This window comes from Bos indicus, chromosome 1, assembly GCF_029378745.1.
Source record: "Bos indicus isolate NIAB-ARS_2022 breed Sahiwal x Tharparkar chromosome 1, NIAB-ARS_B.indTharparkar_mat_pri_1.0, whole genome shotgun sequence".
In the NCBI taxonomy this organism is placed as follows: Eukaryota; Metazoa; Chordata; class Mammalia; order Artiodactyla; family Bovidae; genus Bos; species Bos indicus.
The window spans coordinates 37,187,769-37,213,652 of NC_091760.1; the positions used below are offsets into that span (position 1 = coordinate 37,187,769).

The window sequence follows — 25,884 nt, forward strand, 5'->3', positions numbered from 1 at the left end:
TCAGCTGTAGCATCATTCCTTCCAAAGAAATCCCAGGGCTGATCTCCTTCAGAATGGACTGGTTGGATCCCCTTGCAGTCCAAGGGACTCTCAAGAGTCTTCTCCAACACCACAGTTCAAAAGCATCAATTCTTCAGTGCTCAGCCTTCTTCACAGTCCAACTCTCACATCCATACATGACCACAGGAAAAACCATAGCCTTGACTAGATGAACCTTTGTTGGCAAAGTAATGTCTCTGCTTTTGAATATGCTATCTATGACCAACCTAGATAACCTAGATAGCAGGTGCTAATCACAAAGTGCTAATCCGGGAACTAGTAGGTTCCCAGATTTGCTAGAGTGGTTCACAGAACTCAGAGAAAATACTAACGTTTACCAGTTTATTAAAAGGTATGATAAAGGATACAGATGAACAACCAGATGAAGAGATCCATAGAGTGAAGTTTGAGAGGATCAGAGTGCACATGGATGTGTTCCCAACATGGAAATTCTCTGAATCCTCTACTCTTCAGATTTTCCTGAGGTTTCATCATGTAGGCATGATCAATTATTAACTCCATTTCTAACCACTCTTTCCTGTATGAAGGATGAAGGGTAGGGCTGAAAATTCTAAGCTTCTAATCATTGTTTGGTCTTTCTGGTCACCAGCCCCCATCCAGGGGCCATCAAGGAGTCCACCCAGGGTAAGAGTCACCTACCTCAGTCTGATGCTCCTAGTGTTCTCATCATTTATGAAATTACAAAGGTTTTAGGAGCTCTGTTTCAGGGACCAGGGGCAGAGATCTGTGAATATATGTTCTATTATCTCCCAAATACCAAGGTAGTAATTTTGCCTCTCCTTTAGTAAAACATTTTGAAATTTTATAGACTATGACAGTCAAAGGAAAAAGATCCTCTCAAACTGTTGGCCAAAGTGTAACATCTTGAGGAAACTATTTGTAAATTTATGTTGAGTAACATATCCTAAGAGAATTAGAAAGATCAGTAAAAATATACCTATGAAGATTTTTTTAAAGGAGATTTTTAAAAGGCCAAGTATTACAGATTTTATTTCCTCATATTTGGAATAGAAAACATTTAAAATGCCTGCCTCTGCTAGAGTTGCAAGATTCACCTGCTTTTGAGAGTCACATCAGTATACAGAGCCTGCTTTATAAGATTTAAAGCCTGACCCTGGAGGTATATTTCCTTTGTCCCTACAACATGAAGTGAACCACTTTAGGAGGTGTGACCAGCTGAGAGTGTAACATTTTCCCTTTAGACTTTAAGTTCCACTGAAGTGTCTTCCCATGTATGCTAGCATTCAGAAACATGGAAACCAAGGTGAACCTCATTGCCCTCTAGAAGGCTTGGATGAAATCGGGTGATAGAGGCTTCAGTGAGCCTCTATCAGAGGAATGGAAATCAGAGGGATAAAGACAATGGCATTTGTGTTTGCACCTTGTTTGTAACTTTTACATCTTCCTAGTGAACCAAATTGTTCCCTAAAGACACACAGGCCTGAGTTCAGCACATAGCTGAGATAAGAAGACCCTGGTAGCATTTTCAAACTTCGGATAAGCTGATCAAGATAGCATTAAAATTAAGAGACAGAGAAATCAGTAATAAATTGTTATAGCTTTGAGTTTGGGTGGAAATTATTATACTTCTGCAGCGTCTTTGCTCCTGAGACACTTGCTATTCCGTATCACTGAATCATAGACATTTATCACCCTTAATACATTTACTCCTTGTCAGCAGCTTCTGGGCATGGGGAAAATGATGCTCAGTTTAAGACAACATAACTGTAAATCCTAATCCATTAATTTACATTTTATCATCATCAGTTCTTGCAATTCAAATTGCTTGATTAAAAAGCTGTTGTCTTATCATTCAAAATAAAAGTAGCTTTTCTTGTTTGCTTAATTTCCAAATCGTATTTCTCATTTTTAATTGCCTGTGCTAACAATTTCAAGTGTATGGGCACATATGGAATAATATAGCATGAAAATAATTTAGATCACTATGAGTGTCATTCTGAATTCTCCCCAGTTTAATGCATTATTAAACATTACATAAATTATTCAGTGTCCTTTATACCAAACATATATTTTTCCTTGCAAAAAGGATCAAAACTAAGTGGCATTACTTAGGATTACTAGGCATCAATAATATAATATCTTTTTTTTCAAATAAAAAAGGCTTGCCTTTAATTTATATACTTCACTGATTGAAGCACAGGGGAAAATGAGATGACAGAAAAATAGGGAGGCAATTTAGTTTATTTACACAATAAATAGCCACATTTGTTGGTATTTAATGTTTGGTTTTTCAACTGCCTCTGTGCCCTGAGATAAAGATTTGAGCATGTACTTTCTTCTTAGTTATCTGGTCCCAACAGAAGGTTGCCTGGGAGCTGGAAGGGTAGGCATTTAAAAACCCAAATATTTAATTATGTCTCTGGCCTGGTTAAGAAGGCAGAGAATGTCCTTTAGAGAAACAATAGTGCTTCAGCTTGGGCTGGTGCTTGGTTGTGTCTGAGAATGAATGTTTGATACGCCTTCTGAAATGGAGCAGGACCCTATGGCCCTTGCTCCCTCATGTCTTCAGCCTGCCCTTTGTCTGAGAATACGTTTAATCACAGAAGTGAGAATATGCAGAAACAAAGGAAAACAGTCAGAGGAGACCAAATAATAATAATTTACCCATTAAGATTCCCTGGTGGGTCAGTGGTAAAGAATCTGCCTGCAATGCAGGAGTCCCAAGGTTTAATCCCTGGGTCGGGAACATCCCCTGGAAAAGGGAATGGCTATACATTCCAGTATTCCTGCCTAGAGAATCTCATGGACAGAGGAGCCTGGCGGGCTACAGTCCATGGGGTCACAAAGAGTCAGACACAACTCAGTGAGTAACACTTCCACTTTCACTTTTTACCCATTAAGCAAAGTCAAGGACATTTAGTTCCTTCTCAAGGGCTATAGATAATTTTCTGAGCCGTATCGTGTGAGCTCTGCCTGCCCACCCCACCAGTTGCCAGCATGTGAAATAAAGCAAACTTTCCTTTTCACCAACCTGGGCTGTTCATTGACTTTTGTTTGGCAAGCAGCTGGACCCCCACCTATTGGTAACAAATCCATGGGGTGAGGGAAGGCTGAGAGCATATCAGCTTTATTCTACTTCCTATTTGTAGCTCTGATATTTTCAGAGATGGTGAATTCTCAAATTGGACATACAATCAACTACAAGTAATAGGTATGCTAAACAAGGCACCCAATTTCTGTCAGATCTCGTTATTCATCCTATTCATATTGATCTCAAATTTGCTTCCATGTAACTGCCAGCCACCCTTATGGCAGAAAGTGAAGAAGAACTAAAGAGCCTCTTCTTGAAAGTGAAAGAGGAGAGGGGAAAAGTTGGCTTAAAGCTCAACGTTCAGAAGACTAAGATCATGGCATCTGGTCCCATCACTTCATGGCAGATAGATGAGGAAACAGTGGAAACAGTGGCAGAATTTATTTTTTGGGGCTCCAAAATCAAGGCAGATGTAATTGCAGCCATGAAATTAAAAGACGCTTACTCCTTGGAAGGGAAGTTATGACCAACCTAGACAGCATATTAAAAAGCAGAGATATTACTTTGTCAACAAAGGTCCATGTAGTCAAGGCTATGGTTTTTCCTGTGGTCATGTATGGATGTGAGAGTTGGACTATCAAGAAAGCTGAGCGCCGAACAGTTGATGCTTTTTTTAAAAAATATAAATTTATTTATTTTAATTGGAGGCTAATAACTTTACAATATTGTAGTGGTTTTGCCATACATTGACATGAATCCACCACGGGTGTACAGGTACTCCCCATCCTGAACCCCCCTCCCACTTCCCTCCCCTTCCCATCCCTCTGGGTCATCCCAGTGCACCATCCCTGAGCATCCTGCCTCATGCATCGAACCTGGACTGGTGATTCGTTTCACATATGATAATATAGATGTTTCAATGCCATTCTCCCAAATCATCCCACCCTCGTCCTCTCCCACAGAGTCCAAAAGACTGTTCTATACATCAGTGTCTCTTTTGCTGTCTCGTATACAGGGTTATTGTTACCATCTTTCTAAATTCCATATATATGCGTTAGTATACTGTATTGGTGTTTTTCTTTCTGGCTTACTTCACTCTGTATAATGGGCTCCAGTTCCATCCACCTCATTAGAACTGATTCAAATGTATTCTTTTTAATGGCTGAATAATACTCCATTGTGTATATGTACCACAGCTTTCTTATCCATTTGTCTGGTGGTGGACATCTAGGTTGCTTCCATGTCCTGGCTATTATAAACAGTGCTGCGATGAACATTGGGGTACACGTGTCTCTTTCATTTCTGGTTTCCTCAGTATGTATGCCCAGCAGTGGGATTGCTGGGTCATATGGCAGTTCTATTTCCAGTTTTTTAAGGAATCTCCACTGTTCTCCATAGTGGCTGTACTAGTTTGCATTCCCACCAACAGTGTAAGAGGGTTCCCTTTTCTCCACACCCTCTCCAGCATTTATTGTTTGTAGACTTTTGGATAGCAGCCATGCTGACTGGTGTGAAATGGTATCTCACTGGGGTCTGATTTGCATTTCTCTAATAATGAGTGATATTGAGCATCTTTTCATGTGTTTGTTGGCCATCTGTATGTCTTCTTTGGAGAAATGTCTGTTTAGTTCTTTGGCCCATTTTTTGATTCGGTCGTTTATTTTTCTGGAATTGAGCTGCAAGAGTTGCTTGTATATTTTTGAGATTAATTCTTTGTCAGTTGCTTGGTTTGCTATCATTTTCTCCCATTCTGAAGGCTGTCTTTTCACTTTGCTTATAGTTTCCTTTGTTGTGCAAAATCTTTTAAGTTTAATTAGGTCCCATTTGTTTATTTTTGCTTTTGTTTCCAATATTCTGAGACGTGGACCATAGAGGATCCTGCTGTGATTTATGTTGGAGAGTGTTTTGCCTATGTTTTCCTCTAGGAGGTTTATAGTTTCTGTTCTTACATTTAGATCTTTAATCCATTTTGAGTTTATTTTTGTGTATGGTGTTAGAAAGTGTTATAGTTTCATTCTTTTACAAGTGGTTGACCAGTTTTCCCAGCAGCACTTGTTAAAGAGATTGTCTTTTTTCCATTGTATATTCTTGCCTACTTTGTCAAAGATAAGGTGTCCATAGGTGCATGGATTTATCTCTTGGCTTTCTATTTTGTCCCATTGATCTATATTTCTGTCTTTGTGCCAGTACCCTACTGTCTTGACGACTGTGGCTTTGTAGTAAAGCCTGAAGTCAGGCAGGTTGATTCCTCCAGTTCCATTCTTTCTCAAGATTGCTTTGGCTATTCGAGGTTTTTTGTATTTCCACACAAATTGTGAAATTATTTGTTCTAGTTCTGTGAAAAATACTGTTGGTAGCTTGATAGGGATTGCATTGACTCTATGGTAGCTTGATAGGGATTGCATTGACTCTATAGATTGCTTTGGGTAGTATACTCATTTTCACTATATTGATTCTTCCAATCCATGAACGTGGTATATTTCTCCATCTATTTGTGTCCTCTTTGATTTCTTTCACCAGTGTTTTATAGTTTTCTATATATAGGTCTTCTGTTTCTTTAGGTAGACATATTCCTAAGTATTTTATTCTTTTTGTTGCAATGGTGAATGGAATTGTCTCCTTAATTTCTCTTTCTGTTTTTTCATTGTTAGTGTATAGGAATGCAAGGGATTTCTGTGTGTTAATTTTATATCCTGCAACTTTTCTATATTCATTGATTAGCTCTAGTAATTTTCTGGTGGAGTCTTTAGGGTTTTCTATGTAGAGGATCATGTCATCTGCAGTGAGAATTTTACTTCTTTTCTAATCTGGATTCCTTTTATTTGTTTTTCTTCTCTGATTTCTGTGACCAAAACTTGCAAAATTATGTTGAATAGTAGTGGTGAGAGTGGGCACCCTTGTCTTGTTTCTGACTTTAGGGGAAATGCTTTCAATTTTTCACCATTGAGGATAAAGTTTTCTGTGGGTTTGTCATATATAGCTTTTATTATGTTGAGGTATGTTCCTTCTATTCCTGCTTTCTGGAGGTTTTTTTTTTTTTTATCATAAATAGATGTTGAATTTTGTCAAAGGCTTTCTCTGAATCTATTGAGATAATCATATGGTTTTTATCTTTCAATTTGTTAATGTCATGTATTACATTGATTGATGTGGTCATGATGTATGATCTTTTTAATATGTTGTTGGAGTCTGTTAGAATTTTGTTAAGGATTTTTGCATCTATGTTCATCAGTGATATTGGCCTGAAGTTTTCTTTTTTTGTGGCATCTTTGTCTGGTTTTGGTATTAGGGTGATGGTGGCCTCATAGAATGAGTTTGGGTTTACCTTCCTCTGCAATTTTCTGGAAGAGTTTGAGTAGGATAGGTGTTAGCTCTTCTCTAAATTTTAGATAGAATTCAGCTTGAAGCTGTCTGGTCCTGGGCTTTTGTTTGCTGGAAGATTTCTGATTACAGTTTCAATTTCTGTGTTTGTGATGGGTCTGTTAAGATTTTCTATTTCTTCCTGGTTCAGTTTTGGAAAGTTATACTTTTCTAAGAATTTGTCCATTTCTTCCAAGTTGTCCATTTTATTGACATACAGTTACTAATAGTAGTCTCTTATGATCCTTTGTATTTCTGTGTTATCTGTTGTGATCTCCCTATTTTCATTTCTAATTTTGTTGATTTGATTCTTCTCCCTTTGTTTCTTGATGAGTCTGACTAGTGGTTTGTCAATTTTATTTATCTTCTCAAAGAACCAGCTTTTGGCTTTGTTGATTTTTGCTGTGGTCTCTTTTGTTTCTTTTGCATTTATTTCTGCCCTAATTTTTAAGATTTCTTTCCTTCTACTAACCCTGGGGTTCTTCATTTCTTCCTTTTCTAGTTGCTTTAGGTGTATAATTAGGTTATTTATTTGACTTTTTTTGTTTGTTTCTTGAGGTAAGCCTGTATTGCTATGAACCTTCCCCTTAGCACTGCTTTTACAGTTTCCCATAGATTTTGGGTTGTTGTGTTTTCATTTTCATTCATTTCTATGCATATTTTGATTTCTTCTGTGATTTGTTGGTTATTCAGCAGTGTGTTGTTCAACCTCCATATGTTGGAATTTTTAATAGTTTTTCTCCTGTAATTGACATCTAATCTTAACTGCATTGTGGTCAGAAAAGATGCTTGGAATGATTTCAATTTTTTTGAATTTACCAAAGCTAGATTTATGGCCCAGGATGTGATCTATCCTGGAGAAGGTTCCATGTGCAAAGGTGAAATTCACTGTTTTGGGGTGAAATGTCCTATAGATATCAATTAGGTCTAACTGGTTTATTGTATCATTTAAAGTTTGTGTTTCCTTGTTAATTTTCTGTTTAGTTGATCTATCCATAGGTGTGATTGGGGTATTAAAGTCTCCCTCTATTATTGTGTTGTTGTTAATTTCCCCTTTCATACTTGTTAGCATTTGTCTTACATATTTGGCTGCTCCTATGTTGGGTGCATAGATATTTATAATTTTTATATCTTCTTCTTGGATTGATCCATATTCTTCTTGGATTGATCCTTTGATCATTATGTAGTGTCCTTCTTTGTCTCTTTTCACAGCCTTTGTTTTAAAGTCTATTTTATCTGATATGAGTATTGCTACTCCTGCTTTCTTTTGGTCTCTATTTATGTGGAATTTCTTTTTCCAGCCCTTCACTTTCAGTCTGTATGTGTCCCTTGTTTCGAGGTGGGTCTTTTGTAGACAACATATATAGGGATCTTGTTTTTGTATCCATTCAGCCTTTCTTTGTCTTTTGGTTGGGGCATTCAACCCATTTACATTTAAGGTAATTACTGATAAGTATGAACCCGTTGCCATTTACTTTGTTGTTTTGAGTTTGAGTTTATACACCTTTTCTGTGTTTCCTGTCTAGAGAAGAGCCTTTAGCATTTGTTGGAGAGCTGGTTTGGTGGTGCTGATTTCTCTCAGCTTTTGCTTGTCTGTAAAGCTTTTGATTTCTCTTTCATATTTGAATGAGATCCTTGCTGGGTAAAGTAATCTGGGATGAAGGTTTTTTTCTTTCAGCACTTTAAGTATGTCCTGCCATTCCCTCCTGGCCTGAAGAGTTTCTATTGAAAGATCAGCTGTTATCCTTATGGGAATCCCCTTGTGTGTTATTTGTTGTTTTTCCCTTGCTGCTTTTAATATTTGTTCTTTGTATTTGATCTTTGTTAATTTGATTAATATGTGTCTTGGGGTGTTTCACCTTGAGTTTATCCTGTTTAGAACTGTCTGGGTTTCTTGAACTTGGGTTACAATTTCCTTCCCCATTTTAAGGAAGTTTTCAACTATTATCTCCTCAAGTATTTTCTTGTGCTCTTTCTTTTTGTCTTCTTCTTCTGGGACTCCTATGATTCAAATGTTGGGGCATTTAACATTGTCCCAGAGGTCTCTGAGGCTGTCCTTATTTATTTTAATTCTTTTTTCCTCTCTGTTTCATTTATTCTACCATTCTATCTTCTACCTCACTTAACCTATCTTCTGCCTCCATTATTCCAGAGTGTTTTTGATCTCATTTATTGCATTATTCATTATATATTTTTTATCTTTTTTATTTCTTCTAGGTCTTTGTTAAACATTTCTTGGATCTTCTCAATCCTTGTCTCCAGGCTATTTATCGGTAACTCCATTTTGTTTTCAAGATTTTGGATCATTTTCACTATCATTATTTGGAATTCTTTATCAGATAGATTCCCTATCTCTTCTTTTGTTTGGTTTGGTGGGCATTCATCCTCTTCCTTTGCCTGCTGAGTATTTCTCTGCCTATTCACCTTGTTCATATTGCTGTGTTTGGGGTGGCCTTTCCTTATTCTGGCAGTTTGTGGTTCCTCTTTATTGTGGAGGTTCTTCACTGTGGGTGGGGTTGGACGGGTGACTTGTCAAGGTTTCCTGGTTAGGGAAGCTTGTGTCATTGTTCTGGTGGGTGGAGCTGGATTTCTTCTCTCTGGAGTGCAATTAAGTGTCCAGTAGTGAGTGAGATATCAGTGGGTTTGATGTGACTTTGGGCAGCCTGTATATTGAAGCTCAGGACTATGTTCCTGTGTTGCTGGAGAATTTGTGTGGTATGTCTTGCTCTGGAACTTGTTGGCCCTTGGGTGGTGCTTGGTTTCAGTGTAGGTATGGAGGCGTTTGGTGAGCTTCTATTGATTAATGTTCTCTGGAGTCAGGAGTTCTCTGGTGTCCTCAGGATTTGGACTTAAGCCTCCTGCCTCTGGTTTTCAGTCTTATTCTTATAGTAGCCTCAAGACTTTTCCATCTATACAGCACTGATGATAAAACATCTAGGTTAATGATGAAAAGTTTCTCCACAGTGAGGGACACCTGGAGAGGCACACAGAGTTACATGGAGAAGAGAAGAGGGAAGGGGGAGATAGAGGTGACCAGGAGGAAAAGAGGGGGAATCAAAAGGGGCGAGAGCATGCTAGCCAGTAATCACTTCCTTATGTGCTCTCCACAGTCTGGATCCCTCAGAGATGTTCACAGACTTACACAGAGAAGAGAAGAGGGAGGAAGAAGACAGAGATGGCCAGGAGTTTAAAAGGGGGAATCACAAAGGAGAGAGACAGATCCAGTCAGTTATCAGTTCCCTAAGTGTTCTCCACAGCCCAGAACACACAAAGAGATTTACAGAGTTGGGTAGAGAACAGAAGGGGGAGGGAGGAGATAGAGGCGACTTGGTGGAGAAAAAGGAGAGTCAAAAGGGGGAGAGAGCAATCAAGCCAGTAATCTCGCTCCCAAGTAAAAATGGGTACTGAAAATTGGGTTCTTAAAGGTACAAAATTGATTACAAATACAAAAAAAACACACAAAGATTAAAAATCTAGAGTAGAGGTTAGATTCTCAAAAATACAATATTAAAAAAACAAAACAAAGTCACAAAAATTATAAAATACATATATATATGAAGTTTGCTTTAAAAATAGGCTCTTTTTTCTTTGCAAGGTAATAGTAGGTTATAAAAATGAAAGGAGTAATACAAGACTTAAAAATAAAAAAAATTTTAAATTTAAAAAATGATAATAGTAAAAATATATCTAGGACTTTCTCTGGAGCTGTTGCGGACAGTGTGGGGTCAGTTCATTTTCAGATAGTTCCTTGATCTGGCTTATACGTCTCAAGATCTACAGGCCCCTTCCTATGTAGTCAGTGCTAACTACAGGGTTTTAATCTATTGCACCTGTCACTTCCAAAGCGGTTCCTTCTTTATTTTAGCTTCTTCTGTTTGCTGGTCTATTCAGTGTCTAATTTCCACCCTGACACAAGGGGGCGGTGGTGGTCACTTTTTTTTTAGGCCACTTGTTCAGTCGTGCTGTGGGGAGGGAGGAACACTGCACACAAATAACACTAGTGTGTGTGGGGAGTGCTCACAGTGTCTTGGCCACACCGGGTTTGCCCCCGCTCACAGCGTGTGTGCTTTCCCATTCTATACTGCTCAGGCTCTAGGTTGCTCTGCCAGGAACTATTTGAGGCAGGCCCTGGGTTGCATGCACTTCCCAGGTCTAAGCCACTCAGATTCAGGTTCTTGGGTACTCCACAAAGGCACAGACATGGTTGGGCCTGCGTTTTGTGCCCTTCCCAGGTCCGAGCAGCTCAGGTGACCAGATGCTTGGTGAGTGCAATCACCCCCTCGTTGTGGGCTGAATCTTATTGCCTCCCCTGTCCCAGCTGCTCAGTTTTCTGGGTATACAATGGGTGTGCCTTCTCAAGTGTGCCGTGTATCTCTTCTGGGGAGCTGATCTCTGGCTGTGACCCTCCTGGCAGATGTCGACCATCCAAAATCCCAAGAAGTCTTGGTTAGCAACAGAGCCTGCTTTCAGTTTGGTAAAGGATGCCTCTCTGGGGCCATGATTGCCCCTTCCAGCTCTGGCTGCCCTCGCCTGCCTGTCTCTGGCGGGGGATGGGCTGGTCCAAAGCCGGCTGGCTCTGCTGAGTCCTTTGTACTGTGAGTGGGCCTGGATGTGTCTTAGATTAGGGCTTTTCTAGGGATGGCCATCCCACAGTCTGGGTTGCTATCTCAAGTTAGTTCCCTCAGAATGCCCTTGGGGCATTCAGGCCCAGTCCTTACCCTGAGCAACGCAGCAGCCTATACCTCCCTGTCCAGTCCCCACTTGCTAGTGGCAGATGTGAGCATCTGGGCTGCTTCTCTGCTGGGAGTTGCCGTTAAGCATGTAATCTCTGGGTTTTATTTATTTATTTATTTTTCCTCCCGGTTATGTAGCCTCTGAGATTCCAAGGCTCACCACAGACCTGCCAGAGAGAGCATTTCCTGGTGTTTGGTAACTTCTCTCTTTTTTAAGACTCCCTTCCCAGAATGGATCTCTGTCCCTACCTGTTTTGTCTCTCTTTTTATCTTTTATATTTTGTCCTACCTCCTTTCGAAGACAATGGGCTGCCTTTCTGGGTGCCTGATGTCCTCTACCAGCATTCAGAAGTTGTTTTGTGGAATTTGCTCAACATTCAAATGTTCTTTTGATGAATTTGTGGGGAGAAAGTGGTTTCCCCGTCCTATTCCTCCACCATCTTAGGACTGCCCTGAATTGATGCTTTTGAACTGTGGTGTTGGAGAAGACTCTTGAGAGTCCCTTGAACTGCAAGGAGATCCAGCCAGTCCATCCTAAAGGAGATCAGTCCTGGGTGTTCATTGGAAGGACTGATGTTGAAGCTGAAACTCCAATACTTTGGCCACCTCATGCAAAGACCTGACAGAGGATGAGATGGCTGGATGGCGACTGAACTGAACTGAACTGCTAGCCATTGGTTCTGATTTCTTCCTGAAGCAACATAAAATAACCATTTTTCTTTTCTATACCATTGCTGTTTGTTGTTCAGTCTCTCGGTCATGTTCGACTCTTTCCAAGCCCATGGACTGCAGCATGCCAGGCTTCCCTGTCCTTAACCATCTCCCAAAGTTTGCTTCAACTCATGTCCATTAAGTCAGTGATGCTATCTGACCATATCATCCTCTGTTGTCCCCTTCTCCTCCTGCCCCCAATCCCTCCCAGCATCAAGGTCTTTTCCACTGAGTCAGTTCTTCACATCAGGTGGTATTGGAGCTTCAGCCTCAGCATCAGTCCCTCCAATGAACACCCAGGACTGATTTCCTTTAGAATGGACTGGCTGGATCTCCTTGAAGTCCAAGGGACTCTCAAGAATCTTCTCCAACACCACATCTCTATTTTGACATTTCTATGATCCATGAAAGTTTATGGCAGGCTATGCAATATTTTGATGTGTTTTTTCTAAAATCATTGTGTGTTTACACATTTATATTATAGTGTTAGTATTAGTCGCTCAGTCATCTCTGATGTTTTGCAACCGCATGGACTAAGCCTGCTGGTCTCCTCTGGCCGTGGGATTTCCCAGTCAAGAATAGTGGAGTGGGTTGCCATTCATTTCTTCAGGGGATCTTCCCAACCCAGGGATCAAACTCCAGTCTCCTGCACTGCCTGCAGGTTCTTTACTGTCTGAGCCACGAAGGAAGCCCCTATATTATAGTAGAGGGCATAAAATTATTTTTTAAAGATCAAAGCTAATTCTTCTTGAGATCTAAAATCAAACATGTAAAATATTTTCAGATTAGCAATATTTAAATCACAGCATCTTTGTGTCATTGTAAAATATTTGGGAATTAGTGAATAGTGATTACATATTAAAGAAATATGAGAAATTGAGACTGTAATAGATTCTGTAGTTGTGGTTATAAAGAAATATCTTGACCTAACCGAATATAAAGTATATCTTTAGGGCATTAGAATTCTTATGGAATCAGAATTTATCAGTAATTCCTTTGGAATGTGTGAGAGAGAGGGAACATGTCACTGGGGTGATGAGAGATGTTTTGATGGAAGCCAGTGGAATATTTCCTAAAGAATTTCATTTTAAAAGAAAAGAAAAAGATCATAATACAGTTAACATATTGCATGCCTGTCGGCATTTTAATCTTAAAGCACTTTCCACACAAGAGTAATTTTAATAATTAGGACTGTCATTATGCTACTGCTGACAACTTCCAAATGTCTATAGGGAACCCAAGGTCAATGTGTGTGTGTATGTGTGTGTGTGTCTGTGTGTATGTCCACTTGGGTACCTTTATCCTCTGCTGTCCAGCAGCATTTGGTCTGGCATAAAATCAGAATTTACGAGTTATGATTAGCCTTAATCCATAAAGGCAAGTGATGGGAAAAGGAAGTAAAATTCTAAGATTTATGTTATTTGAAATTACTCTTTTAGTTCATTTTTATTGTTTCTTTATGCTTAAATTTTTTTTTCTCTTGAATATGGAGCAAACAATGGCAAAGATAATTTTATAAATCACTATAATAAAATAAATACCAACAAAAAATATTTTGCTTTAAGTGTCAGTTCAGACCCTTTACAGTATCCATCCCAAACCTTTTTGGCACCAGAGACTGGTTTTGTGGAAGAAGTTTTTCTATGGATGTGGGCGAGGAATGGGGGATGGTTTGGGGATGATTCAAGCCCATTTCATTTACTGTGCACTTTGTTTCTGTTATTACATCAGCTCCATCAGATCATCAGATACTAGATCCCAGAGGCTGGGGAGCCCTGCTTATGGTCTTGTTTAAGATTCCTTTTCAGTTCAGTTCAGTCACTCAGTCATGTCTGACTCTTTGCAACACCATGAATCGCAGCACGCCAGGCCTCCCTGTCCATCACCAACTCCCGGAGTTCACTCAAACTCATGTGCATCAAGTTGGTGATACCACTCAGCCATCTCATCCTCTGTCCTCCCTTCCTCCTCCTGCCCCCAATCCTTCCCAGCATCAGAGTCTTTTCCAATGAGTCAACTCTTCGCATGAGGTGGCCAAAATATTGGTTTCAGCTTCAGCATCAGTCCTTCCAATGAACACCCAGGACTGATCTCCTTTAGGATGGACTGGTTTGATCTCCTTGCAGTCTAAGGGACTCTCAAGAGTCTTTTCCAACACCACAGTTCAAAATCATCAATTCTTCGGCGCTAAGCTTTCTTCACAGTCCAACTCTCACATCCATACATGACCACTGGAAAAACCATAGCCTTGACTAGATGGACCTTTGTTGGCAAAGTAATGTCTCTGCTTTTTAATATGCTATCTAGGTTGGTCATAACTTTCCTTCCAAGGAGTAAGCGTCTTTTAATTTCATGGCTGCAATCACCATCTGCAGTGATTTTGGAGCCCCAAAAAAGAAAGTCTGACACTGTTTCCACTGTTTCCCCATCTACTTTCCATGAAGTGATGGGACCAGATGCCATGAGAGGTTGAAAGGACATTCTAAGATCCCAAAGGCTCTACAGTGGTTATGAAGGATCAAGGCAGAGGGAAAAACCAAGACCCTCTCACTCCCACCCCCACTACAGTAGAATCACCTGGAAGATATTTTAAAAATACTGATCATGCCCAGAGAAGTTCTGATATTATTAATCTTGAGATGGAGCACGGGCACTTGTATTTTTTAATACCTCCTTAGGCGATGCTAACCTTGTAGTCAGGGATTGGAACAACTAGTCTACTTTAGAACATCATAGATGTAAAACTGTTACTTGGCAGATTCCAAGCTCAAATTAGGCACTTTCATCATGGAGATTCATCTCCCTGTCTCTAACTGGATGTGATGCTTAATTCAGTAACAAAAATATGGTTGTTGGTTAATAAATGGTTTGCTTAATACTATGGCCATTTATCTTATGCTTGGCTACCACTTATCAGTAAGACAAAGTGTCTAGTCTGTCTTGCTGAAACTGCTACTCTACCCTTCCCACACTCAAGGCAGGCATTCTTAATAGTCTTCTATTGTCAATTAGCCTAAATAAAGCATTGTGATCTCTCTAAATAAAGCATTCAAAGTAGCCATGACTAAAGGGTTACAGTTGCCATGTGATATTAATTTTTATAATCTGCCCAGAAGTGAAAGCTCTAGGCATTTCCTCAGACATTTGAAATGAGATTTATGTATTCACCGATTACAGTATATATAATAATAAACTAGGGTTTTTCATTATTTTAATAAAATGAATGAGAATAAACATTCATAAAATTATACAGCAAAAAAGTTCAATGGAAAATAGATATTTTTTCATGTGGGTGACATCAGATAATTTAGAGTGAGAGTGAAATACAGAATTCTGGAAAAGCAGGAACAGTATTTTAGTTATATTCAGTTCAGACTAAGGACTATGTTCTTGGGAATGTATGTTATGTAAATTATGATACATAGATATGACAGATGGAAAAGGATGAATTAAGAATATTACATGACTTTGTAGGAATGAGTGAAACAATTGTTTGGTCCAATCTGAAGTGATCTCTTGTTGATTTATATAGTATCCAACTTAGGTAATAGGAGTTGGGCACAAAAGTTATATGCAAAACATCTGACATAAAGATTAAGATACTTTAAATAAAATTATTATTACAACTCCTATATTTAAATACTGGGAAATATATTTAAAGACAACACATGCAGAATAAATTTGTGCAGCATACATTTATAACTTATTTATCGTGCTCTTTTTTGTTCCTCTTGTCTCAGAAGAAAGGTGTCTTAGCTTTTATTTTTTTAATTTATTTTCTTTCTTCCTTAGTGTACATCAAATTCACTTTGTTTGCACTCTGTTCTTTATATCTCCAAAATTTATATCTTTAATCAATGAGAAAAAGCTCTTCTTACAATTATACCCGAGGTCATTGTGTCCATGTCCTGGTTCCTTCTTCCAATATAGAATCACTGTGAATATAGTGAAAGTGTTAGCGCTCAGTTGTGTCTGACTCTTTGCAACCCCATGGACTTGTAGCCCACCAGGCTCCTCTGTCCCTGGAATTCTCCAGGCAAGAATAATGGAGAGTGTAGCTGTTCCCTTCTCCAGGGGATCTTCCAGATCCAGGAACTGAATCCGCGTCTCCCACGGGCAGTTTCTTTGTGTATGTAGGGAACCTTTCTGTTATCAAAAAGCATGGTAATTTCACCAGGCAGCACTGGCTCCCAATACACCAATAGTTTTCTTGCTACAATCAGTTTATGTTTAGTTTGTCTGACTTTATTTCATATTTTCAGTACTTTAACATTATTTTTATTTTACAGAAAGATAGCACTTCCCTCCTTCTACCAAGAAATTGAACTCCACCAACATATCAGGACTCCCCAAAACCGTCTGGATTTGTCCGTGGTGGTGCTGTAAAACTAATAAGGACAACTTTAAACATACATCATCCTAGAAACAATTTCATTCAAAGGGTCTGTATATTTTTCTTGGAACATGTAATTGCTATTTCAACAATATTTAAAACATACATTTAATAGTGCAGCAGTGCTAAGAATCCATCTGCTATTTAATTTATCAGTAAAATGTTATCTGATGGCATATGTATCTCTGTATTAGGTTTTAGAGTTTTTCTTTCTATTTCTTTCTATACTTGAGCTTTGTATGTATGTTTCTTTTCTCTGCATGGCTCTCTATGGGTTAACTTTTGAAATATTTATAAGGATCTTTGTGTCCATCTATTTGTATCTGTATCTTTGACCTGCTGGGTCCTGCAGTGGACAGAGCGCTCGTTTCTCTCTAACTTGCTATATATTCATCTGTTGGACATTGCTTTGGTACCCCTTTTTCATGTCATTATCATTTTTCTTTCTTCCTGTGTATCTTTTTTTGTCTAATTGAAAAATGTTTTGATTTCTATTCTTAAATCAGAGCAAGGATATTTTGGTTAATTATTTTCTCTTAGACAAAGTAATAAACATCCAACCAATTCTTTATTCCTCTCCTGAAAGACAATGTAAATTTAGTGACCCTTTTCTTTTGTGGCTCTGTTTTTGCTGTTTTAGTTGCTAAGTTGTGTCTGACTCTTTTGTGACCCTTATGGACTGTAGCCCACCAGGCTTCCCAGGCAAGAATACTAGAGTGGGTTGCCATTTCCTTCCCCAGGGATCTTCCTGACTCAGGGATTGAACCCACTTCTCCTGCACTGGCAGGAGAATTCTTTATGGAATCTCACTGAACCATCAGTTCAGTTCAGTTCAGATGCTCAGTCGTGTCTGACTCTTTGCGACCCCATGAACCACAGCACGCCAGGCTTCCCTGTCCATCACCAACTCCCGGAGTTCACCCAAACCCATGTCCATTGAGTCGGTGATGCCATCCAACCATCTCATCCTCTGTTATCCCCTCCTCCTCCTGCCCTCAATCTTTCCCAGCGTCAGGGCCTTTTCAAATGAGTCAGCTCTTTGCATCAGGTGGCCAAAGTACTGGAGTTTCAGCTTCAACAACCATCAGTAGGATATTCTTTCACAGAGAGAGAAAATAAAGATTTTCTCACATCCATGACCTAAAAACTGTCTTATAAAAAGAGCAAGCCAAAACAAAAGCACAAATAAAGCCTTGGAATTAAACATTTAAAATATTAGCTTAACTGATATGTTAGAAAAAACAAAGTAAATATATTTCCAGAAAAAACAGTTGTTAATCTGATATAGGTGAATTTCAGATTGTTTTAATTTACATACCTAAGAAGCAACAAATATTTGGCCGATTGTTCCTCCCTTATTTTATTCTTCTGTTACTGAATGAATGGAGGCAAGAAAGTTATCCTACAGGCTAACAACAGCCCCTGGGGCATCTTTTAGGTTACAGGTCTGAAAAGTTAGCATTTCTGACCTATGTTCCTTTCAAAGTACAGGCTGCAACAAACAAAGTTTATTAGGCATTTATTTTTCACAAATAATATTTATAAGACTTGTATCCATTTGAAAGTAAATTTAAAACAAATAATAAAACAGTAGGAAAAAAAATACAACTAAAGTTTCATTTATCTTTGAACCTGTAGTACAGAAATATAAATTTTTGGATTTAGTTTTAAATAGAAGTGGATGATTAGTTTAGGCAGTAAACACCTTGAGAGCAGGGGATTCTGTCTGCCTGCTGCTGCCGCTAAGTCTCTTCAGTCGTGTCCGACTCTGTGCGACCCCATACACGTCAGCCCACCAGGCTCCCCCGTCCCTGGGATTCTCCAGGCAAGAACACTGGAGTGGGTTGCCATTTCCTTTTCCAGTGCATGAAAGTGAAAAGTGAAAGTGAAGTCACTCAGTCGTGTCCAACTGTTCGCGACCCCATGGACTATATAACCTACCAGGCTCCTCAGTCCATGGGATTTTCCAGGCAAGAGTACTGGAGTGGGGTGCCATTGCCTTCTCCGTGTGTCTGCCTGGTTACTGCTTATTTTTTGATATGTAACACTTATTATCTTCAACTCAGTTGAGTAGGTGCTCAATAATTATTTGTTGAAGAAATTCAAACGTTTGAAAAACAATTTTCTCATTAATCTTCAAGATATCACCCATAGAAGAATCTTGAAATGGAGTAACAGGTCTAATACTTGTGGTCCATAATAATTGTGGGCAGTATTTATTTTTTTATTTGGGGACTTTATATATTTTACTACAAAAATTAGAATGGATAAGAAGAGGCACATGTAAATATCCATAGCATCACCTTTTCTCACAGAATAGTCTCATCATTAATTTGAAAAATTCTGAAATATATTTATTTTCATTCTCCTAATAGGAAAACAAAGTGCTTTATAAAGTATAAGATATCCCGGTGAGCAGTCATTCTTTGGCTCACCTACTTAGATTTCTTCTACAAAAAGAAACTGATGCTTTTAAAAATATTTACCTTTTTCGTATAATATTTTCATCTTATGATCATATTTTCTTTCTTGATTTCTTTTGTGCTAGAAATAAGAATGAGATTTCACACTAATGATTATTGTTTTGCTTTTCTGAAGAAAATAAATATTAAACAAGACAATAGGTATTTTGAGACAGTCCACTTAACTCCTCATCCTTCCAGCTCGTGAAGAGCTTTGATGCATATCTGTGATATTCTCTAGTGTTTGATACATACAGGTGTACAACTCAATCCACTTTTTAGAGTTTTCTTGTTGTGTGCTATGCCTAGAGTTTTGAATCCCAGCCCCAAATTGAGCAATCCTTAGAAAACTTTTATAGTGATAGATAGATGAACACCTTTATTCATGTATCTTTTTCATTCTTTGTTCCTATGTAGTAGGTATTGTAATATTCACAGAAAATATAAACACAATTTATGTTTATCCAGAAGAATGTAGAAAGGATTTCTCTATGTTAAGGAGCAGGAGGAACAGAGACTGATGAGTAGGTACCCTTTTGTCTACTCCCTGTTGCTTTCGCCTCTTTCTTACAAGTTGCAATCATAAGTACAAGACATTAGAGGTTCCCTTTGCCTCACTGCACAGATTTGAGGGGCCATGTAGCAGATCAGGAGACTATGTTTGGCAGCACGGAATAGATGAAAAGAACCCCAGCAGCAGAACAGATTCTTTCAGCACAGGAGAACCCCATTTTATAGATAAGAATCTGAGGCACTTATGAGACAAAAAATCTGACAAGGTCTCCATGTACTTTTGTACCTTACACTCTTTGTTTTCTCTCCCCTAAATATGGTATGTTTTTCATGTCACTCTTTGAAAGAGGAAAATGTTTAAATTTTTTTTTTTCCCTCAACATCTAGAAGGATCATGTCACAATTAACTTCCCACTGGGATATTTCTTTCAAGTGAGTTTTAACTGTACCAGGATTTTGGTGAAGCTGCAATTGAAATTATTTTTAAATTTTTGCTCTATTTTTTCTCCCTCCTTAGTCCTGCCCTTTGCTCTTTCTCCTGGAAAACTTTAAACTGCTCTTACTATTATCTGACTGGTCAGGGTGTTGTACTTGTGGATTTTAATGGATAACTAGGGCTGGAAATCCTGTCTTGCCTTGGGAAATCATAGTGTGTAAGGGATGCATGAGCTGGTATAAATTGTATTATTATTCTCAAGTACTTATGTTGTTTTAGTTTTGTATTCTTGAAGCTAGGGCTAAAATAGTTTTACCTGTCCATCTGACCCCTTATACTCTGTACATGTCAAATGAGAAAAATTTTCCTTAGAATAATGCATCCTTGAGATGATGATTCAGTATATCACCTGTAGCTGCTAAAAGAGGAGCCAAGACTTCACCAGGCAGTGAGAGAGGCCCTCTCAGCAGAACTGAGAATAAAACACATGGGGGAGAAAACTCTTTAACAAATTTTGACTTCAGTGTTTCAATAGGAAATAAGGAAGAGGTAATAGGAATTGCATTGGACTTGTAGATCAATTGAAGTGGACGGCCATCTTGAAAATGAATATGGAGCCTTTCAATCCATGAACATGAAATATATCTCTATTCATTTTGATCTTTAACTTTCCTATTAATGTTTTGTACTTCTCAGTGTACAGTTCTTACCCATTTCCTGTCTAATTGATTCCTACATATTTTATTCCTTTTGATGCTATTGCTGATGAAATTGTTTCTTAATTTCATTTCCTGATTATTCATCACTGGAATACAAAAATAAAATTGATTTTTTATTGATTCTCCATCCTTTGTCCTTTTTAAACTTGTTTATTAGCTTCAAGTAGTCTATTGTGGATTGCTTGAGATTTTCTGTATAAAGAATTATGTGTTTGGCAAATAGAGACAGTTTTCCTTCTCTTGGATTTCTGAATTCTTTGTTTATTTACAGCACTGTCCTGAGCCTCCAGACAATGTTAAAGAAGATTTATTTTTGTTGATTCTTGTTACTCAGTCACAATAAAGAGTTTAATTAATTCTGGAAGGTATTTCATATTCTCAAAATTTGATGTTGGGTTTGGACTCAAAATTCAGTTGAGTAATCACATTATTTATGTTCCATATAAACTTACCATAAACTCTCATTTCCCTATGAAACATCCCAGGAACTTTTAAAGGGTTTTTTGTCATAGTCACTTCTGATTTTTATTTCCTTTCTCCTCCAAATTCTTGTGTTTTTTTCTAGCGTCTTGTAAATTTTACTTTGTGGCTTATTTTCTACCTGTCCACTCTTCCTTTGACCTAATCACTATAAAAATGAATCTTGTTAGTCACTCAGTCATATCCGACTGTTTGCAATCCCATGGATGGGGGCCCACCAGGCTCCTCTGTTCCTGGAATTCTCCAGGCAAGAATACTGGAGTGGGTAGCCATTCCCTTCTCCAGGGAATATTAATGTTGTAACTCATTTCACCTTGCAACAACTCTGAAACAATTGCTCTTATTATCACTAGTACATATGAGGAAACCAAGGCACAAAGAACCGAGGTAACTGGCTAGGCAGCAATAATGCTGGGAGAATTTTTGTCCCCGTGGACTGTAGCCTCCCAGGCTCCTCTGTTCTTGGGATTTTCCAGGCAAGAATACTGGAGTGCGTAAAAATGAATCTTCATGTCTATTATATAGAACTTGTATTTCTTCTCAGGGAAAATGATAATATACGTAATTCTACAGCAAGAAACAAGCAAAAAACTTAAAATCACATGCTAGAATCTTCATTGTTAACATCCTTTTGCTCCTTATTATAGGGGACTTCTCATTGACTTTATTAATATATACAGCCTGGCTACTGTTATCATCTTGACGGCCCTTTTCTCCCCATTTCAACTCTAGTATATTCATCTAACTCATCCTTTAAATTCATACTCATCCATTATACAGATAATTTCAGCCCTACCTGTCCCTTCTTCCAAACTTAGTTCCAGACCTAAATTTTCCTGTAAGTGAACTTCACATGGTTTAATTGAGTGAATGTCTGTTTGCTGAGTTTATAAGCCTTGAAAAAGACTGTGCTCTGAAATATTGGTTTCTGTTAAATTGGCATAGCATTAGTTGTACTACATGTTCACATGGTGGAATTCCATAGAAATAACTCTGATGAGCTTTGTGTACAGTGTTGATGAGTTTGAGTCAGATCAGTTGTAAAATGGAGGTGACTTCACTGTCGAGTTTAATAAGACCTTGTACTAACTTAATGTTTTACTTCTCCTCAAAATATCTGAGGGCAACTCAAAAGGAAGTTATATTTGATGGAGACAGTTTTTAAAATTTACTAAAACTTCAATATTAGTGGTACATGTTTTAGAGAATAAAAATATAATGTGTGACAACATCACTAGGAGAACTTCCATCACTTCCTTAATGTCATTTTCTGAAAATATGCAAAGTTCTATCATTGGCTTGTTTGTGGACAGATCACTACATATAAAATAAGTGTTGACTAAGTTTTTATATTTATATTTTAAGTCTTATCAATGAAAGAAGGTGAATTCAGGAACATATATTTATTAAAACATGGCTTCCCTGACTTAATGTATGAAAAAGTAATATTTAGTGTTTATTGGTTATGCCTTTATGAATTATTTACTTCCAACCACAACCTTTGACAAAACTTTTTGCTGCATGTGAAAATCTTGTCACATAAACTTAGGGAAGTAGAGTGATATAACATTTTAAAGAGAAGATTACATAAGAAACTGAAATGAGCTCAGAGAGGTAAACAATGAAGATTTGGGAAGGTCAATTGCATGTTATATTTTAAATTTTCTCATTAGAATTAATCTAAAGATAAAATCTTCTTGTGAAAATTTGTATACACAGAGGCTGATCACTATTCATTTCAGAGAGGCTACTCTAGTTAGTTCCAAAATGATTCTCCTAAATACTTTTACATATTGTATAATTAATTAAGAAAATTATATACCATACAATCATAAATTCACATTTTCTGGAGATTAAAACATACATGATAGAGTTGACTTATATTTAAGAATACTTATAAGTGCTATTTAAATCAGATGTAATTCGGTGTCCATGACATTTAATATTCTCAATAATCATCTTTTTTCTCTTTTTTGCATCAAGATGGATTAAAAGAAAAGTAAGCTGTGATCTTTTCTTTCTAAATGTTAAGTCTGCCAAACTGAAATAAGTAATAAAAATAGTTGTAGTTAATTAAAATGTTATACTTCGGTCCTTTAAAGTTTTTTAGATATTTATGTTGCCCATATTATATCCAGTTATATAAATTGAGATTAATTTTATTAAATAAACTATTTTTATGATCATTCTATAATAATATGCAAACGACAATAGAAAATATGTTTTCTCCACAATATTGTACCTATGTTAAATGGTCTAGGTGACCAAACATAACTAAACTTGTTTTTTGTGTGTATGTGTGTTAGTTGCTCAGTCATATCCAACCCTTTGTGACCCCATGGACTGTAGCCTGCCAGGCTCCTGTCTATGGAATTCTCCAGGCAAGAATACTGGAGTCAGTTGCCATTTTCTTCTCCAGGGGATCTTCCTGACCCAGGAATCAAACCTGGGTCTTCCACATTGCAGGCAGATTCTTTACCATCTGAGCCACCAGGGAAGCCCCTAAAGTTGTTTAATTGCTACAAAATGTCACTAAAACTAGTACCAGTAGTAACTGCTAGTGGGAGTAGTAGTAGTAATGTAACAAGCATTTGTATAACACTTTCAGTTTTTCAACATATTGACATATTGCTTATCTAATTGAATGTTAAGAACATTCTTATCTGTATTTCACAGATGTCTGGAGAGAGTTTGCTTTTCCACCAAGATTACTTGGTAGAACTCCAAGTTTCTGACCTCTAGACTTGGATTCTTTTTGTTATGCTACATGTTGGTATAAGGTGATAGGCAAGATTTAACTATCTTGATTTTACTCATTGCAGAAGCTGCAATCTTGAGAAGTTAAGTAATTATCATTCATTTATTCTACATACATGCTTGTGGGAAATTTGCTAGTTGTTGCAAAAGAACAAAGAATACATGTACTAAAGTTTTGTAATAAACACTCAAAATATTTTCACATAACAGACACCTTCTTTTAAATGAAAATAGTCTTTTTCTCAAAAAAAAAAAACTGCAAAAGAATTTCTGAGATGTTGTTTCTTAATATTTATGAAAAATTCTGAAAACCATGAATGTTTAAAATCTCACTTATGCTTTTTAAAATTAAGATCACTGTATATTTGTTAGGGGCTTCTCTGGTAGCTCAGATAGTAAAGAATCCACCTGCAATGGAGGATATGTGAATGATACCACTCTAATGGCAGAAATCGAAGAGGAACTAAAGAGCCTCTTAATGAGGATGAAGGACGAGAGTGAAAAAGCTGGCTTAAAATGAAATATTAAAAAAAACTAAGATCATGGCATCCAGCCCCATCACTTCATGGCAAATAGAAGGAGACAGGGTGGAAGCAGTGACAGATTTCCTCTTCTTGGGCTCTAAAATCACTGCGGATGGTGATTACAGCCATGAAATTAGAAGACAGTTGCTTCTTGACAGGAAGGCCATGACAAGTCTAGACAGTGTGTTAGAAGGCAAAGCCATCACTTTGCCAACAAAGGTCTGTGTAGTCAAGGTTGTGGTCTTTCTGGTATTCATGTTTGGATGTGAGAACTGGACAGTAAAGAAGGCAGAACACAGAACTGACAGTTTCTAACTGTGGTGCTGGGGAAGACTCTTGAGAGTCCCTTGGAAAGTAAGGAGATCCAACCAGTCAATCTTAAAGGAAATCAACTCTCAATACTCTTTGGAAGGACTCTTGCTGAAGCTGAAGCTCCAATGCTTTGGCCACCTGGTGTGAACAGTTGACTCATTGGGAAAGACCCTAATGCTGGGAAAGGTTGAGGGCAGAAGGAGAAGAGGGCATCTGAGGATGAGATGGCTGGATGGCATCACCGATGAAATGGACATGAACTTGGGCAAACTTTAGGAGATGCTGAGGGACAGGGAAGCCTGGCGTGCTGCAGTCCCTGGGGTTGCAGAGTTGGACATGACTGGGTAACTGAACAACAACCAGAAAATTAGTAAAAGTTAGCCTAGTAGCCAGAGTTAAAAAAAAAAAAAACTTTTTAAGTGTCTAAGTGTCTGTGTAAGTACTAGGAAGATTGACTACACTGTAGCTTTGCTACTTAACATGTGATCCGGGGACCAACAGCGTCAAGAACAGCTAAGAGCTAGATTAAAAGGCAGATGTTCTGGCCCTGCTTCAGACTTACTGAATCAGAATCAGTGTTGGAATGTGATCGTGAAGTCGTTCTTATGCTTCACTTTTCAAGGAAGGACAGAGGGACTCAGCTGCTCAGCACTGCATGTTCTAGCTAGTATTAACTATTCCCATGAGAAGTTTGAAAAGATATTGTATCTACAAAAAAAGAAGTGCCATATATGTGTGTGTATATATATATATGTGTGTGTGTGTGTATATGTGTGTGTGTGTGTATATATATATATATATGTATTTGTCCCTTTTGTCAAGACAATGCTCCTAAAAATTATAATGGCAGTTCCCAGAATTATTGGAAGACTAAAAACCTGCTAAAGTTTTCTGTGTTTCCAAAGAAATCTCAAATCTGACTGATAATAGCCTCAGAAGCTCAATGCTTAAGGCAAATTCTATGTCATCAACTCTACCTATAAGGAAAAGTGCTCTTAGGATTCTTGTGTTCCATCTCAGATGTGATCTTACAGATCAGATCCTGGAGGTTAATGAGTGAGAAGATTCACCTTAAAAAATCAGAATTTCAAGTGGGTCCTACTTTTTGCCTAAAATATTCATTCCATCCTATTTTGCCCTTCCTAAATGACTATTGTTGAATATTGTCAAATATTCCCAATATCATTGAAATATTCATCCCTTGTGTGTCCAACCAAGTAACACAACTGATTTTATCCTCCACATTAGGGGCTAGAAGTTGATTAGATAATCCTCTTTTGGTAATCCTAGCTTTCTGGACAAAAATTTATATGTAGGAGTGGGCAAGTAATCTGATTCTGGCCAGTAGGATGTGAGATGAAGTTCATTGATGAGCTTCTGGGAAGAATTTAATGATTTTTATGGAAAGAGACATCAAAGGAAAACAGTCTTT

General features: G+C 37.9%; 1 protein-coding gene across 2 annotated transcripts in view; it reads left to right on the forward strand.

Annotated features, from left to right (window-relative positions):
• CSNK2A2IP (casein kinase 2 subunit alpha' interacting protein) overlaps positions 1 to 25,884 on the forward strand; it is a 138,970-nt gene that overhangs the window by 83,075 nt on the left and 30,011 nt on the right. Inside the window, exon 2 of one of the 2 annotated variants that reach the window (XM_070786705.1) lies at positions 16,146 to 16,298. The exons of the other annotated variant lie outside the window; for it this stretch is intronic. The gene's annotated coding sequence lies outside the window, so the exon portion shown is untranslated. The remainder of the gene's footprint in view (positions 1 to 16,145; positions 16,299 to 25,884) is intronic. 2 annotated transcript variants of the gene reach the window in all.